Raw genomic sequence first — 18,367 nt, forward strand, 5'->3', positions numbered from 1 at the left:
TCCTGTCTTTCCAGTCACTACACTGTACAAAATAAATCTTCCAAACCTAGCTCACATTGCCTCCTCTAGCAAGACCCCTGGGGTTTCTTTGGAAGCGATCACTCCCTCCATGTTTTGACTCTCACAGCGCTTAAAAACACAAGACAGGCTAGCTCCGGGTCCTTTGTGGACAGCCCTGCCCCTCCGCTAACTGGGCAGTCCTCTTCGGGAAGGACCTTGTCTGATCGTGTTTACAGTCACACCTACTCCACTTCCTCTCTCACTGGATGTTCGCAAACGATGCTTGTGGCATGCAGTTGAATTGTGCCCATGCTATATCCCTTACTCAGGCTAGGTTTTGCGACCCCACCCCAAAGAAATTAACACACTGTCTCTGTCCTAAAGAAAGTCCAAACTCTATTGATTAAATAAATCATAAAACAATTAGACAGACATAAAATGATCGAGTACACATTTAGGGTGATAGGCGGGACTTTTCATGATCATCAGAAAAGAAGCTCAAGGGACTGGACTGGGGTGGGTAAGTGGGGGACAGGATTCCAAGGTAAGATTATTACTCCACAGGGCTTAGCCCAACATGTATTTCTGGGGAAGGTTGTGCTTTCTCATATGACAATCAGAGAGTCACCAGGTTTCACATAAAACTGCATTTCACATGGAAGGAAGTGGGGAGGGAATGACAGAGGGAGGGAGAGAGGAAAGAGAAAAGGGGAGAAAAACACAAAAACATCAGACTCCTGCCTTCTTTACAAGTATCTTTCCATGATTTTCCAATTACTCACTTGAGGTCACTTCCAGATGCTGATTCTTTTTAATCTGCAATGCAAACATCCCTCCGTCTCCTGGGATCAACCCTCTTCCCAAATCACTGCAACCCTGGGGCGGCCCGCGCAGGCCTTCCTTCATCTAAGCTGCCCAGTCCCGCGCTTTCTGTCCTGGTCTCCGTAAATCACCGATGACCCAAGAGCTTTCCGCTGTGAGATCTGGTTCCTTTCGCTCACACTCCCCACCCCGCCCTCACGGCACCATCAGTCCACTTTTATTTCTCTCTCCTTTTTATTAACATGTCCACACTGTTACTAAACATAAAGGGCTTCTTGAGGAACTCATTTCACCACATTTGTTTGGGTGTTATATGGATGTTCAGAATAAAGATCAAGAGGCACAAAAATAGATTTTGTTGATTTATGAGCCCTTGCTGTTTTCAATTCCCCATCAGTATGGGCAGGCGTAATGCAGGCAAGAAATGAGGCATCTGCTTCCCCCACGTTTCATTTGTGAACTTTAGCACCAGATGTAAATCATTCATAAAATCCCAAAGTGTTGGAAGGTACTCGTCCCTGTTTCCACAAACATATAGTCTGCCTACTGTACCCAGTGCCTTCTCTCATTTGTTACAAGTGGTAGGAGCAGAATTTTAATGACTACTGGAAATAAATTTTCAGCATCAGGCAGGAAAAAAAAAAAACACTAGGTATTTCTGAAAACTCTAACAGGCATCGTTGTTCATCAAGGTTCTTCTAGAAACAAAAAGGTGTTGGGTTACCACACTCCAACATCGCCTATAAAGAACTTCAAGGAAGACAAGATAGATTGACTTGTTGGTATTCTTTTCAGTTCTTTTTGAGGTGTCAGATCTGTGTTACATCTCTCAAAGGAACTGGAAAGGGAATTGCTTCCGGTTGAGCAGCGACCCCATCTGTCTTCGTGGCCCCACCTCTCACTTTGCCGTGACTCCATTCAGACACTGCATTACACTTTTTGAGGATCAATTAAGACACAGCTCGTCTTTCAAGATGTTGGTAGTCTTACAGGGTTTGGGGAGGAGAGTAAAGGAGACCTACGTGTTCATCAACAATCACATTATGTCATGGTGTGGTGGACTTCTCTCAGCTCGCCTGTCCCCGTCTTCTGGAAAACAGCAAATCCCTTCCATTTGGTAGACTTGGATGGGAAGGTCAGTTGAGGAGCTCTGCCATCTTCTGGCCAAGGAAGGGGCAGGTAACCTAAGCAAATTCAGATAACTTGTGGAATAGAAGGACGTGAGAAAGAAAATGGTCAAAACTGATGCATCGAATCCATGCTGGTTCCTGCTACCCAGTCCCCTGGAGTGCTGCCAGTTTCTGTCCTATGAACCCTTTGTTGTCCAGCCCTCTGGCATTTCAGTCATACAGTGCACTTCCCAGCAACACTTTCCCACAATAATCATCTAGAGTCAGTTTCAGTTGTTTGCTACCAAGGTACTCCTACGGAAACCCCTGGAAAACACTGTGATTATTAAAGAATGTGTAGAGTGAAAATAGATCCCAGAGTAGGTGCAATTTGCTACACATAATTTGATTTAGACAAGGTGGGGAAGTCAGCAGAGAAGGTTTCATGGAGAAGGTACTGTTCAGATCACTGAAGGAAGAAGAGGGGTATAAAAGAGGGATTTCAAATCCCTTTCACAAAATACAGATCAAAGTTGTGAGACTAAAGGCTCTGGCTGCAATTGTCCAGAGAGATATAAACCCACTGATCAATGTCTACTGAATACGTTCTTTCTATAAGGTATCACAGAAAATACATACTATTTTTTTTAGTCCTCTCAACTCTGCCTAGGATCATGCAACTACAGACCCAAGTCCCAGCTCTTTGGACTGAACCAGCCGCCCCTCTTGCTCTCTCTTCACATGGAAGGCCCCTTGATTTCTTCCAAAAAGAAATTCTACAATTCCATAGATTTTTCCTATAATAATTGTGGGGAGTGAGGGGAGGGTTCCAGGTGGCTTGTGCTTAATATTCTCTCTCTTACAGAGACTAGAACAAATGGTAAGCATATGTGGGGAATGTGGATACAATTTGGAATTTCTACAGTTACATTTCCTCATTGCTTTCAGGTCAGCTGGAAGGAGAGGACCCAAGGGACCCTGCATTTAATAACTGCACTGAAATTTTAATGAGAAATACTTATTTTCTCTCTCCAAGAATTCATCCATTCATTCATCTATTCATCAGTTTGCTCATTTGTCAATTAACTCATTCATTTCATTTTTTATTGTACTTTTTAAAGATTCATTAATTTGTAGGAAAGTAATGTAACATAAACACAATGAAAATCATACAGAATTTTCTTTTCCAAATTCCAAAGAGGTGATATTCTAAGTTAAAATACATTGATCTGGATGTCCTGAGATCTGGATTCAAGTCCTGACACGGCAACTTACCAGCCATGAGAAGCAGTCCCTTCACCTGTTTGCTCTTCTTTAAACAGGAACCATAATCTCTGCTCCAACTGCACCAGAAGGTGGTCAGAAGGACCAAACAAACTCAGGGAGCCGGTTCCTTCCTTTCTAACCCAAACTCTCGTCAACTTCATAATACCATTGCCTGGCTTCTGGCCTCTCTTAAAAGTCATTTCTACTCTCTGCACCCTCTTTCCCTCCTCTGGGATATAGGGAGCAGGGGTTTGAATACCCAATTATGAATATTCTTTTCAGCTCAAAACATTTAGGATCCTCTAAAGTGACTTTCTCACTATATATTTCAAAAAGTATGAGTCAAGACTTTGGTCCACCTGGTCAGATCATTCAATCTTCATCATACAGATGTTGCCCCTTGCCCACCGCTGTACCTCAGCACCTCTGGAAGCTTCTGATGGGAAATGTAGGGCAAGCAATACAGCAACACATGTTCTCACGGGCCTTAACCCCGCACATGCCGTGTCAGGCTGCAGAGATGATGGCCCCTGTCTGAAGGCTCGTGATGCACAGACGGTGAATGTAAGCTCACCCTTAGAAATTCTTCGTCCATGTCCTTGACCCAGGTACTGCTCTCTGAAAATTAGAACCTGCGCATGACTTTCCCAAAGCACCGATTTCTTGCTTACTTTTGTCTTATTCTCTAAGACAGCCAGGACCGTTCACATCCAGATTCTGCATTTCACTCACTCTCGTCTTTTAAATATCAGTAATAGCAGCTAACCCTTTTGGCATATGCACCCTGTGCCCGCCACTCGACTGGGAGTTCTGCATGCCTGTCTCACTGAACTCTCACATGAACATCAGGGGGGAGTTTATGTTTGTAGGAACTGGGTCTCCGAGATGTGAGGGGACCTGCTGAAGATTACCTGGCTAGCTGGGGCTGGAGCCTGGTAGAGCCAAGCCAGGCCTGAAGTCAAATTCCTAACCATGGGGCCTGCTGCCACCCATGCAGATATATTCTCCCTTTAATTGTTTCTCTCTCTGTCTGTGAATCTTCTCATTCTCCTTACACACCCGTACACACTCACATGTACTCACGCACACATATACACATACACCTGTGTTTTCAGCACCTGGGCAGGTAAGAAAATGAAAGAGGATGCCGCCCAACCCGTCCTGAGACCTTTACCAGGTTACTGGTCTGTCTTGGCTTTTAATCCTCACAGTCAACATCTTTAAAATAAGGTCACAGTATCCCCTGTAGTCCTGAACTCTTAGCTTGTTTTTCAGTTTAAGAAAATGTTCTCCAAATATTTTCATTATAACTTCTATTTCTACTATTCGGGCTCCTTCCCTAACATGTGCAATAATTGATCTCTCTCCATTATCCACACTTATTCACTCTCATCGTGTTTACCTTTTCCTTTGTTTCTTCTCTCCAGGATTCTCAAGTTTGTCTTCCACATCACTTCTTTAATGTCAATTTTCTGTTTCCCACCCTAAACTCAGTGTAGACGTTTTCATGCCACTCCATTTATTTCCTGACATGTTTCCTCATTTTATCTGTTTTTGCCTCTTGACCATTCATGTCAGCCTGCGTTGGTTTTTTGTTGATGCTTTTTGTTGGTATTTGTCTTCCTTATGCTATTGAGGATTTTACACATTAAAAAAAAATAAAAAAACAAAAGAGAAAATTGTCCCAATGCCCTATGCCACCATAGATGCACATCTGTTGTATCTTTTGCACAGATAGGTGCAGAAGCTCTGGTAGAGGGTTGTGTGTTTAAAAATGGGGAGAAATGGAGAAGCTCTAACTTTCCAAAGAAGAGGAAACCCCCAGCTCCCAAGTCCTGTCTGGGGTTTGAGTCGGGTTCCCAGGTGGCAGCTTTCACCTCCGCCTCCGCCCCCTCCGCTCAGCACCGACCTCCTGTCTTCCTCGCGGATGATCTGCTCCCGGGTGACTCGGATGACGCGCTCTGCTCTGCGGGAGGAAGAACGAGGATGCTGAGCAGCGGGCGACTTCACAGGAAGCTTGGCAGGCTGCCGCCCGAGCCACAGCAAGCCGAGTTTAGATGTCAAGGTTTGGGAACTAAAAATATGAAGTGTATATGCAATGGGCAGATGCACAGGGGCCAAAGCTCCTGTGGAGTTTGTCCTATAACCCACCAGAACCTGCCAGAGGAAATGGGTGCCCCCAGTGCCAATCAGCCACCAAGGCCCAGAGCCAGGGTAGATTATGCTTTTCCACGTGCAAGTCCTCATTGCACTCACCGCCTTTGGAAGGCTGGAGGGAAAAAGGCAGATTCCCCTTTGGAAGCCCGAGGGTCCCTGTCATTCCAGGGTCCACACACATAGCTCAGAGCAAGGGGCTTTGCCACCCGCTCCGGGGATGACTCAGGGAGCGTTTTTCCTGTTTTAGCTGATGCTGTGTGTGATCCAACGTGACTAACGTTTCTCCTTGTGATGAATCACGCAACCAAGCACGGGAAGCCGGGCCCTTGAAAAAGCACAGTATGGAAGGAGACTGTCTGTGTGGCAGGGGCGGGGGGGGGCGGTGCTCTTCAGCAACATTTTAGCTAGTCCTTCTTCAAGACCCCTCAGTGAGTGTCAGAGTTCCTCTGAGTTATTTGAGGGAACACTCCTGGTTCAGGTGGCTATGGCTCCCAGGGACAGGGCATTCTGGGGAGCCGGCAGGCAGGAAATAGGAGAGTGTGTTCGTGAGCCTGATCGTATGTGTTAATCCTTTGTTCCTGCTGATTATAATTTGCAAAGACGTGGGCTTCACAAGGAGACCTCACCTTCTGCAAATGCAAAATATTGGAGTGGGAAATGCATTAGCCTTTGTAGGTCTCAGAATGTTCAAGGCTGGGGCCTTGGGGGTCAGCTTGTTCAACACTTACTTGCTAGATAATGAAACCCTGATTCTCGAACTGCATGAGGTGTCCCACCCCTGGGCTCCCACTCAGCCCCTATCAGTGCCCCAGTCCTGGCATCACTGTGGCCAGCAGAATAATGATGCCCCCTCCCGACCCACCCACCCCCAGCAAAGATGTGCATGTTCTAATCCCCCAAACCTGGAAGTATGTCCCTTTACATGTCAAAAGGGACTTTGCAGATGTGACTAAGTTAAGGATCATGAGATGGGGAGGTGAGCCTGGGTTATCGGGGTGAGTCTGATGCAGTTACAATTAAAGGGAGTCAGGAAGGTCAGAGAGAGAAGATGTAACAATGGGGGAGCAAAGGTTGGAGTGAGGGGCCACAAACCAAAGAATGTGAGCAGCCCTGGGAAGCAAGAAAATGCAAGGAAACAGATTTTCCTTAGTCTCCAGAAAGGAACCCAGCCCTGCCAACCATTTTGGGTGTCTGACCTCCAGCAGAGTGAGATAATAAACTGGGGCTCCTTTAAGCCACCGAGTCTGTGTGACTTGTGACAGTGGCATTACAAAACTATGACAGTGCATGTTTCTTCCCCGGGAGCTTTCTCCATGAGGCTGAGAGCATGGTTGAAAGCAAGAGCCGTGCCTCATCCACGCCTGTGACCCCAGCCCTAGCCCAGGGCTTGGCACATAGTAGAGGCTCAGTTTGCACGCCTGAGACCACACGGAGGGGAGATGACTGGCCCTGAGGCCAGGAAGGAGCAAAGGCGGAGCTGACACCCCAGCTCCCCGGCACCCCCAAAGGCATCCTCCTACACCACTCCAGCCTGCGCACACACCGAAGCCCCAGCGACACCTCCCCACTGCGCAGGCTTGGCCCTCGGTGGGACAAGGAGCCAGACAACGGATTTCACCTGCCCCAGTCCTGCCTCTTGGCCATGATTTTGGCTGTATGCCAGGCACTGAGATACGCACTTCGTCTGACTTAATTTAATCCTCACAACTATTCTGCTTGGTAGGTTGTTATGATCCCTATTTTGCAATATGAAAACTGAGCTCAGGTAAAATAAATGAAAGAAAGTAAAGCGCTCACTTCCATCTGACTTGGAAGTCCTTGATTCTGACCTCTGTGCTGTGAGTCATCCTCTTTGAATCTCTATTCCTTGTCTCATAACATGGAGATAAATTTCCACATCAAAGAATGTGGGGACAGCATTTTATTAAAAATAAAAATAATAATAATAATAGGAGAAATGTGGGATCAACATATAAATCAAGTACAAAAATCAAATGAATATTCATATTTGACCTGATGGTTTATAGGTCATATTGCATGATCAAAACCGAAAGTTTCTGTGATGACTGCCCTTGTACTGTTCACCATGTAAGAATTTATTCACTCTGTAAGAATTCGTTCACCATGTAAGAACTTGTTCGTTATGCTTCAGAAGATTGGAGACTGACGAGAATTAGGCTTGAGATGGATTAATGATTGTACATTGAGCATTGACCCCCCTATACTGAATTTTATTGTTGTTAACAACCATTTGATCAATAAATATGAGAGATGCCCTCTCAAAAAAAAAATAAATAAATAAATAAAAAAAAAAAAAAAAAAAAAAAAAAAAAAAAAAAAGAATGTGGGGAGTACTTCCTTTCTCTTCCCTCCCTCCCTCTCTCTCTCCCTCCCTCCCTCCTTCCTTCCTAGAACCTGTACTGGGTATTCTATGTGCTTTCAGGCACCATTCTAGGCACCAGGGAATACAGCTGTGGATAGAATGAGTCCCAGCCCTGAGAAACTAGAGGAGAGAAGCCCTACTCAAATAAAAAATGTATAATATAAAATAACATCAGTTAAAGGCTATGCAGGACATTTTTAATTAAATAAGATAATGTTAGAGAAATAGGCACAGTGCCCACCCACATGGTGCTTAGAAAATGTCTGCTGAATGTCTGAATGGACTTAGGGACACTCAATTGATTACCTCACCCAGAAACATCCATTGCCCCCAAGTGCCAGGCCAGATGGGCTGGGATTGGATAGGCGGCCATGCTTGTCCTGAGAAGTAGAAGCTGAGGCGGCATCTTTGATCTCATGAAGATCCTGCTCGGGTAACAATTAATTTGTGGCCGACATCAACAATGCAAAGACACCAGTAATAATAGTGCCCTTCACTATGAGAACGGCCCCCAGCCCCTCCCTGCCTCGGCCTCTCCTCCTCCACTCTGCCCCAGGGGCCATTCTTGACCCAAAAACCAAGCCAAGTCCATGTCCTCCGCTGCCCAAGCGGGAACCACCAGCTCACACGTCTCCCTGAGCAGACAGAGGGCGCTAGAGAGGTGACAAGTGTGGAAACTTGTCTTTTCCCCAAAAGGAGTCAGTAGGTTTTATTCTTGAAATGCCCATATTTTTTTAACGTTGGTAATTAAAAATATCATCAACAATTTGCCCCATACAAGATGATGTTTAGGGAGGCCAAACTGTATCTGGAGTTTGCCACAAGGGCGCTCAAAATGCGGTCGATCGGGGTGATAACGAGGATGGTAGTGATACTAGGAAAATACTCAGTAAAAAATAGTAAGCCACTACATTTTCTGAGAGAGAAAAAAAAGGCTGTTTGGGCCTTAATAGGATCACTGGTGCCTGCCAGCAGTGCTTTAAGCCCTTCGTAAGTAGTTAGATGTCTGCTGAATGAATGGATATAACTATTCCCATTTCCAAGACGGGGAGACAGACGCTCAGAAGAGTGACTTAGCTCTCTCCAAGCCTTGCAGCCAGCAGGTGGCATAGCTGATTCACACCCTGGTGGTTGGCTCGCATGCCCAAGTGCCTAACTGGGGCGCCATTATACCTCTCAGGTAGAGGGTGAGCACAGGTGGGCTGGCGGCCGCATAAGGCAATACTGAGAAAGCCAGCTAGACTCAGTGTGGGTGCCCCAGTCGGCTCTGGAGGCTGAGAGGAAGGCCAAAGACGGGCAGGGCTCCCCAGGGGCTGAGGGTCCCTGGCTCGGGGCCTGTGCAAACCCCAGTCTCTCCCCAGGGCATGCAAGGACTGATCAAGCCCGTATCAACTCTGCTTAATGCCCCACCCGATGGTTTTATTCAGAGCCCTGGATGTGTTTGAAAATATTCCTCTTTATTATTCATATTGTGCCACAAGAATGATACATTTGAAGAAATCATCATGAATAAAGTGGCCAATTTAGCAGGGAGATTTACTAGGAAAATACTCAGTAAAAAATAGTCAGCCACCACATTTTCTGGGAGAGAAAAAAAAAGGCTGTTTGGGCCTTAATAGTGATCGGACAATGCTCATAGCTGCGGGATCCTATTCAATAATGTTTCTTATAACAATTCTCTGACAAAGAAAGAAAAATTTATTTTTAATAAAGATAAAAGAGGAAATAAAGTGGCTTCAATTCTAATTAAACCTACTGGCAGAAAAAGAAATCAGCCGTTTTCTCCCTATCGTTCTAAAATAGTTCTAGGGAGGGCAAACACGTGTGTACATTAAAAATAGACTTTCTAATAAACTTGCAAGTAAATGTTCTGGGTTTGGGAGGCCAGAAGGCAGGGCAGCAAAGAATCAGAAGCCCTTCTCAACTCAATTCCAACTGCTCTGGAGCCCAGAGAAGCTGGTTAGCACGCCTAAGCCTTCTTTTCCTCATCCTTGAAATGGATCTGTCATTATACCCACCAATTGCCCTCCAAAATTCATCACATACCATTGTCACCGGAAGAGGCCAGCAGAGCCTGGGTAAACCAGCTCACAGACAACAAGCCAAAGCATTTTTCAACTGCTGTGATGCACACATACTCCCACCATGGCCCATCTCAAGCCACTGACACGTCACTCACTGACCGTGGAGTTGGGCAGAGATGCTTGATTGCACCAGCCCAGCCACGGCCCCCAGCCCACATTTCCCGGCCAGCCGCCCGTTTGAAAGCAGGTGGTCTGAGGCCAGAGCCCACACTCGAGGCACTGCATATAATGGGGGTTCAGGGACAGCACAGGGGATACCAAGAAATGCGGCAGTTTTGAGATGAGCCCAGGAGAGGTGGGCCAGGCCCCGTGAGCCTGCAGACAGGCATGGTCCAGGTCACCAGAAAATAGAAAGGAAATGTGTTCCCGAATGTGGAGGGCCGCACATGCCTGGTTAGAGAGTTTGGGCTTGATTCCAAAAATGAAAGAACTTAAAAATACATCTAGGTTATGCTGTAACTTCTCACTGGCCTGCGTCACCTCCAGAGCAAGCTTTTAAGAGATGGAGCCACCTCCTCCACACCTACCTTTACTTTCCTCCCAGGGGAGGATAGACCTGAGGTGGTGGTGGAGCCACAGATGGGAGAGGCCTGAGTCCCTGAATCACTGTGTGGAGGAGCCTGTCCCTGGATGGAAACACCCACCTCGAACTGTTACATGATTTGTAAATATCCTTTGGGGGTCTTTCCATTCCAGCAGCTGATATCACTGTGACTAATGAGCCAGCATTTGTGGATGATAGTAACGGAGCTTACGGCATAGAATTCTGTGTAAGGCACTTAGCTGAGTGTCGGGCACATGGGGACACTAGATGTTCTCCTTATTTTCAGAAATGTACCAGAGACAGAATAATTAGTCATACATTACTACATAGAAAGACCATCTACTTTCCTCAGATATAAATATGCTGCTGTTAGCAGATATCTATTAATTAAGTACATTTATTGAACATCTACTATTTCCAAAGATGAATAAGTCAACTTTTCCTCCCTTGAGACACAGGAACTCCAGTGGGAGAGAGTCCATGTACATTCACGGCCACATGAGACTGAAAGGGGCAATACTTCAATAACAGTAAATTACAGTAACCACTCACAGCTCATAGGCAGGGAGAAGGCATTGGCACCTTACATGAGCACTTACCCTCAAAGTTTTGTTATTAACCCCATTTTACAGTTAAACAGACTGAATCTCAGAAAATGTCAGAACTAGGATTTGAAACCAGGTGGTCTGAGGCCAGAGCCCACACTCGAGGCACTGCATGGTACGGGGGTTCAGGGAAAGCACAGGGGGTACCAAGAAATGGGGCAGTTTTGAGATGAGCCCAGGAGAGGTGGGCCAGGCCCCGTGAGCCTGCAGACAGGCATGGGCCAGGCCACCGGAAAATAGAAAGGAAATGTGTTCCCGAATGTGGAGGGCCGCACATGCCTGGTTAGAGAGTTTGGACTTGATTCCAAAAATGAAAGAACTTAAAAATACATTTTTGAAAAACCAGACAAGGCTTGGATTATTCAGCTTCTTCCCTGCAAACGACTATGCGGCTCTAACTCCAAGTCGAAGCTATTTCTCTGATTAGCTCCAATTCCATACACTTCACAGTTTCTCTCCAGGACTCAGATTTATTTAAGTTCACCATTAAAATGCAAGCTGGAATCTACTCTAACATCTCCATAGCAATGAATGTCCTCAAAACCAGTGCCAATTTTAATGATTAAATTATCTTTATTTTCGGTTCTTCTATCTCGACATTTCCCCATACTTTATTATACTTTGACTAATTCAATTGTAGCCAACACCAGCGAGGTAAGACCCTCCCTGAAGAGATCTATTCCAGCTATGAAATATACATAGTTAGGACATCTCTAAACACCATAATTTTAGTGCTGATTATGGACCTTCTTATCACAGTATTTTTAAAGCACAATTTATAATCCAGAATTATACAGAAAAAACTCTCTAGCCAAGAAAGTTCTTTGTTGATGACGTGATTGCAAGGCGTGGTAGAGAATGCCGTTTCAACGAAATGCTTTTTTTCCCCTCAATGTTTTGTGAAATGTTTAAGAAGAATTAATGCTATTTTGATTGTGGTTGTGATTAGAAGGGCAATCTCAGGACTACAAATCACCGAGTGAGACAAATGCTATCATTAACATAATGGAGATATGAAAATAACAGCCACAGACAGCCCTGTGCCAGGTATCAATCTGTGAAAGTTTGTTTTAACAGTCAGAGTGTTTTGACCTGCTCCCAAGCTCCATGAGGCTAGAAGGCTGCCTAGGGAAGTCACACTGGGAAAGCCACATGTAGAAAACTCAGAAACCTTTGGAAAATAAATTTTAACTTATTTATTCACCTACTCAAAACTTTCTGACCTGATGAAACCAACTCCAATTCGTTCCTTTGGGTAGCAGTGTAGACATCACCTCCTCCAGGAAGCCATCCTTGCACACTGCCACTGGGTCTTCTCTGTCTGCTCTGGGTTGCCAACACTCGTTCCGGCCATAGCACTCTCACTGGGATATTCTACAGTGCTTCTTTTACATAGTGGGTTGTAGCTATCTACTGAACTATCCATTTTTGCCCCTCTGCTCTGGACCAGGGCCTCACTGGGGGTGAGTCTGATACCCAGCTCAGTAAGTGCTGGACAGGTGTGCTTCCTCTGCAGGCCTCTAGTTTCTGAGGGGCCCAAGGTCCAGTGGCACTGCAACCAAATCCACTGTGTCAGAGGCCCAACAGCCTAGCTTCTGCTAATACCTGCAGGTCATTTCCAAGTCCCCTTCATTCTCCCTACAGGCCTCAAGGGAGTCAGCTGCTGTTTCCCTCATGGAGGCCCAGCTCCACTGGAGGTGCCTGTGTTTGCTAGCTTGAGAGGCAGTCCCCTTGTAACCAGCCCAGCAGCTGGACCCAGGTGGGAGCCCTGCACTGCCGCCTTCCCCCAAGGTGGGGAGGGAGGATGCGAGAAGAATGAAGATACCCATCCAAAGGTCCATGTAGCTCCTTCCTCTCTGAGGAAGCCTCCTTCTGGGCCTGGCATGGGATGAGGCTGTGTTTTGCCAGTGGAAAGAAAGGATGAAGACCCTTTCCTAAGTAAACAAAATTTCCTGGGAGAAAGAATAATATTTCACATTATCCAATTGTCTCATTTAGTTATTCACTCCACAATCATCTACTAAAACTTCACTACGCATCCTTCCAAGAAGACAAGAGATTCTAGCATGAATAGAATGAATGCCCCAGCCTAAGAGTCAAGAGAAAGACAGGAGATTAAAAACAGAGCTAATCTTGACCTAGAGCTTGTTATATGCCAGATACTGTCATAGCATTCAACTTTATTTACTTTTCCTATGAGGAGAAAATTTTTGTTATCCCATTTCTCAGATGAGGAAACAAAAGCCCAGAAACATTAAGTACCTTGCACAAAGTCATGGCAACTAAGCAGCAGTTCTGAGGTTCAAGTGAGGCTCTTAACTATACTTTCAAATAAAAACTGCCACCCATCACAATAAAATGAGCTAACCACTCCAGTAAAGTAAACATAAATATTGATTCCATAGCTACCCTTTTTTTTAAAAAAAAAAGAGAGCAAATTACTATATGTAGATGTGAGGAGATCAAGAAAGGTTTTTGCAGAAAAAGAAGTCATTTCACTGGGGTTTTGAAGGATGAATAGGAGTTGGCCTGGGCAAGACGTGTAGGAAAGGGCATTCCATGTTTGAAGACCAGAGACAACTTTTATATGACTGATGTGTGGAGGACAGAAGAACTAGGGGAAAGGGCAGAAGAGGAGAAGGTACAGAGATAATCTGCACTCAGACTGAGAAGGACTTTGTATAAAATGTTAAGAAACCAATTATTCAACCAAACTTAACAAGAAATGATAACCACTATTGTTCTTGTTTTTACCTATTTCCCTTCTTTTCCTACCTACATCTTGTAAGCATTAAGGAAGGAATTTCGGAAAGCTGTAGGGATTAGTTGGGTCCATTCAGATAACTTTCACTGTGGCTCCATGTAAGGTGAAGCGTGGCACTGCCTCAGAGAGCGCACAGTCTAGATGGAAAGCCCAGCAAGGACACAGACCTTACCACACATGGGAGCAGATATAAAGACTCTGTCTCCCCATTGTTGATAATCAGGAAACTCCAGGAGCTCAGATAATTCATAACCTAGATCATGAATCCTGAAATAGCACAGACTGTTATTCCTCCACAAGGTTATTTTTAAAATGTACTCATCAGTTGTATTTATACCCTGCAACTTTCAATTAAAAAAAAAAAAGAATTTGAGGCAGCTTCAACAGCCAATATGAAGTAAGATTAATAAAATAGGAATAGAAATAAGAAAACGTGATTTGAATAAACAGAGTCAGCACATTAGCTGTGACTTAGAATCAAGCTCTGAGTTTCCTAGTGGCCAAAGCAAAGAGGGAAACTCTATGTTCCATAACTTGCATTATTGGAAAGCAATGATGCCAGATCCCCAGGGGATACAGACGTTTTCTTAACTCTAAACACTGAATGAAATATCTCGAGTTAGACGTTTTGCAGGAAACGCAGAAATAGCATCATATGGCTGGTAGGAACCTTACATAAAAGTTAGAGACATGACATTTAAAGCAATGTGCAGGAAGGAAGGGGGTGTGGCCCACATATGGGAACTTCCTAGAATCTCAATCTTCACCCTACATGTGTTCATCCTTTCACTAAGAGTTATTAATGGCTATTAAATGCCACCATCTTCTAGGCCCTGGGAAGGTCAGGGAACTGGCCACAAGAGGAGACAGAAACTTCAGAAAGGTGCAGTGTAGCTGAATCTGGAGAGATTAAGAGCTGCTGCCAGGCAGAAGTGAGTGCCAAGGTCCCAAAGCATGCAAGGACTTTGCGCCCAGGGGACAGGGCTGGGATGAAGTGGGCTGGTTCCAATGCTCAGTGGTGACCACTGTGCACATGGGCAGCACTTGGGGTTCTTGCATGAAAATCCAGGCAGGACATGTCCAGAAGGCTGTGCAGCCCTGGCTCTGACCAACCGTGGTAGGACCTCGCATGAGCCTCTTACCCTTCTGAACTAACATTTCTTCATCTACGAAAAGGCAGGGTTTACTAGAGAATGCCCATCTCTGTCTTCTCCAGCAAGAAAATTCTGATTCCATGTACAAATCCCCCAGCCATAGGATAGGATGTTTTGTGCCAGCGAAACATGAATGTTCTGTGTTTTAAAAGACCAAAGGTGCTGAGCGTGGAGGCCTGGGGGATCCCTCAGTCCGGCCTTCCTCCTCAAACCTCATAACCATCTTTGTAGGGTTTTCCTTCCCATAGCAGAGGTTAATATCCAACAACCAAATCCTGAGAGATAAATAGTCCAGGAACCAAAATATAAATTTTACAGTCATGGGTGACAAAATATTGAATCTAACCCACATATAATTACATTGTTCAAGGCTGGAGCTGTTTTCTCTGCTGCAATCATAGCCATCTATCTTCCTAACAAGATAATTTGATCAGTTACCAATTAGTAGTTTTTTGGCTGTCCATTTAGGGACTAAGTGACCTGAAGTCCAATCAGATACACACAGCCAGGCTGCTTGTTTCTGCCTGAGCAAGGGCTCTGCCAGCCTATCAGAATTTCACTTTGGTTTATGTCGTCATGAAGGTATCAGGGCATTTTTCTGGGCAGAAGAGCCATGGTTTTGGTGAAATAGTGATGAAGACATTCATAGGGTCATGAGGGGAGACAGGACAATGGCATTAAATGGGGTGATGTGTACAAAGCTCCTGCCACATAGTAGGTATTCAGTAAATGATACTCTCTTCTTATCATTGCATGATTATCATTCGACATCAGGAGTGCCCTCTGGCCTAACTTCCTTGCATTTATAAAAAGAATAATTATAAGGATAAGAGATGTTCAAAGTCACATAGCCCCTGAAATTGAAAGCCACTGGCTCCTGCCATTGTCCAGGGACTTCCCAATAGGCCCTGCAGCTCGCATTTGAGACACAATCTCTTCTTGGCAGACAGACCTCCCACACGGCCCCTGTCCCACTGTCAGCATGGACTCCAGGAGGCATCCAGGACTTGGTTCTGGGGCCCTGGTGCTTTTGACACTTGCAAGAGGTAACAAATAGGCAACTGTGATCCTAGAGGTAAAAGTCACGCACCTCAGGCTTCTTGAGACCTCTGCTCCACTGCAGCCTCCACCCACAGGGCACACAGGATTGTTCTAGGGGTGTCCTGTGTATTCACTGCATCCCCCTCACAGAGCTTGGCAGAGAAGACAATGAGGTCATTGTTTCTGGCAGAGCAGGGCACTGAGGGTGGGGGTAGAAGGCCCCAGAAAAGTTCATTAAGGGGAGGTGAGCATGCAAGATGCAGGTGGGACAGACCTCAGGCTTCCACTGGGAAGGACTGGTCTGGCAGGCACATAGGGCATCTGGAAAAGAGGCCGGTAGTGAATAGGCCCAGAATAAAATACACTAGGTGGGCCATAAAAGGAGCAGACAGGGTGGGAAATGCACAGGAGCAGCAGCCAGGATGCGGAACACAGTGGCGGGGCCCATGTTGTGCACGGGAGCCTGTCACTGGCCCGTGAGACCAAGGCAAGTCCTTGGAGGACGGGGTGCTGCACATGTTGGGAGGACACAAGGAAGAGTCTGGGGCAGTCTGGTGGAGGTGAATGTGGTCGTGGAGATAGACGTGTGGTTATCAGAGCTGAGGCCAGGGCTTGAACCCACATCTAATGGATTGGGAGGACAGACCTGGGGTGTCTTATAGCTCGGGCTGTGGTAACCAAATACCAGGAGCTGGAGGCTTACACAGCACACCTGTACTCCTCACAGTCCTGGAGGCTGCCAAGTCCAAGGTGCTGGCAGGTTCAGTTCCTGGTGAGAACCCACTTCCGGCTTGTAGACGATCCTGTTTTCATGGCATCCCCTTCTTCTAAGGATGCTAACCCACTAGCCCACCCTCATGACCTCCTCTAAACCTAATCCCCTCCCAAAGGCCCCCCCTCCTAACACCATCACATTGGGAATTAAGACTTCAACATGTGAATATTGGAGGGATACAAACATTTGGTCCACAGCCTGGGGTCTGGGCTGGGGCAGCTTAAATCTCCCTGAGCTGGGGGAGGGCAGGGCCTAAGCTGTGGGGAGAGGAAGGACGGAGATTTCCGGAGCCTCTGGGGCCTCCTGGGGTGTAACTGGGTGCATAGAAGGTTCCCAGATGGACCAAATACTGGTGGGCTGCTGAACAGGTTCTTGGTTTGTATTAGTGGGAACTTGCTCCGGCTGCTGCCACAAAATCAGGGACAGTATGTCGGAAGAATGCTGGGGGCAGACAGGGGGCTGAGGACCAAGCTTGGGTGGGACTGCAGGAGGAGAGACACAGTATCAGCATGCAAGCCTCTCCCGGGTCCAACAGCCTCCGCTGGAGCAAAGCTGCCTCTGGGGCCCGTGCCTACCTGGCTGAGCCAAGGATGAGCCTGCCCCCTGGCTGCATCACCCTGCTGCTGGGGGAAGGACCTGGCCCCTTGGGTCGAGCTCTGGAGGGGAGGCAGAGGAGGAAGGTGCACATCCAGACATGTTCTGCTGAGTCAACACAGAATCCACAACTTTCCCCAAAGGCAGAGAAGTATAAATACAAAGAGCAGGGGATGCCGGGCAGCCAGAGAATGAGGACTGTAGCTCTGCCCCTCCACCAGTCCTATGACTGTTCTGATCTTGTGCATTTGGCAACCACCCTAAATGAAGCCCCCCCAGGAGAAGAGTCATGGTTGCCCCTGGGAGCATCCAGGGCTGGCACCCATGTGTCGCCCGGCAGCCCTCAGTAGTTGAACCTGACTGGCCCAGACACCCCGTAAGAGACCATGGCTGCTGCGCACATGCGACTTTATGTCTTGGGCCTCATGGGTGTGGGAATCAGTGCAGCTTGTCTTTGCTTTTCTATATGAGTTTCTTCCTTTCACTCAGTAATTTTTTAAGTATGTTTATATTTTTGGCATAAAAGCCATTCTCCTGAATTTTTCACATAATATTATATCACAGATGTTTTACCAAGTCACAGAAAACCCTCCATCCCTCATTCATTCATTGATCCATCCAGTGGTTTGTTCATTCACCCTGTCAGCTGTCAGTCATTTGGCAAACCCACTCCAAACACCTGCTCTGGGCCAGCCTCGGCCACAGCGATGGTCAGGGGAGTGCCCATCGCCTCAAGGAGCTGAAAGTCTAGCGAGAGATGCAGATGCACCGACTGTGAAATTACAGCACAGGTGGCAACAGCCCTAACGGGACATGTCCAGGGTGCCCTGAAGGCACACGGAGGGCATCCGACCCCTGAGCCAGTTGGAGAGGGGCAGAGTGGGGTGGATGGGGCTGAGCAATGCCTTGCTAGAAGAAGAGACATCTCAGCGGAGCCACAAAGGACAAGTACGTGCCGTCCCTGCCGATCATCTCCAGGGCCAGCGGCATAACCTTCGACAAGGGTTTGCAGGAAGAAGGATGGCGTGCTCAGCATGGCCTTCCATGAAGATTCCATCTGCTACAGGTG

The 18,367-nt window shown here is 46.5% G+C and overlaps 1 long non-coding RNA gene across 3 annotated transcripts; it reads right to left on the bottom strand.

Annotated features, from left to right (window-relative positions):
• Positions 1-1,366: 1,366 nt before the first annotated feature.
• LOC140843239 (uncharacterized) lies at positions 1,367-8,148 on the bottom strand. Of its 3 annotated transcripts, XR_012120843.1 has the most exons (4): positions 8,044-8,148; positions 5,107-5,163; positions 4,600-4,826; positions 1,367-2,024 (listed from the first exon to the last, which is right to left on the bottom strand). It is a non-coding gene; the product is annotated as an uncharacterized lncRNA (long non-coding RNA). The 3 variants fall into 3 exon arrangements; XR_012120841.1 differs by having other exon boundaries at positions 4,600-5,163; XR_012120842.1 differs by lacking the exon at positions 1,367-2,024 and adding an exon at positions 3,485-3,815 and having other exon boundaries at positions 4,600-5,163.
• Positions 8,149-18,367: the final 10,219 nt, after the last annotated feature.

This window comes from Manis javanica, chromosome 8 (genome assembly GCF_040802235.1).
Source record: "Manis javanica isolate MJ-LG chromosome 8, MJ_LKY, whole genome shotgun sequence".
NCBI classification, from domain to species: Eukaryota; Metazoa; Chordata; class Mammalia; order Pholidota; family Manidae; genus Manis; species Manis javanica.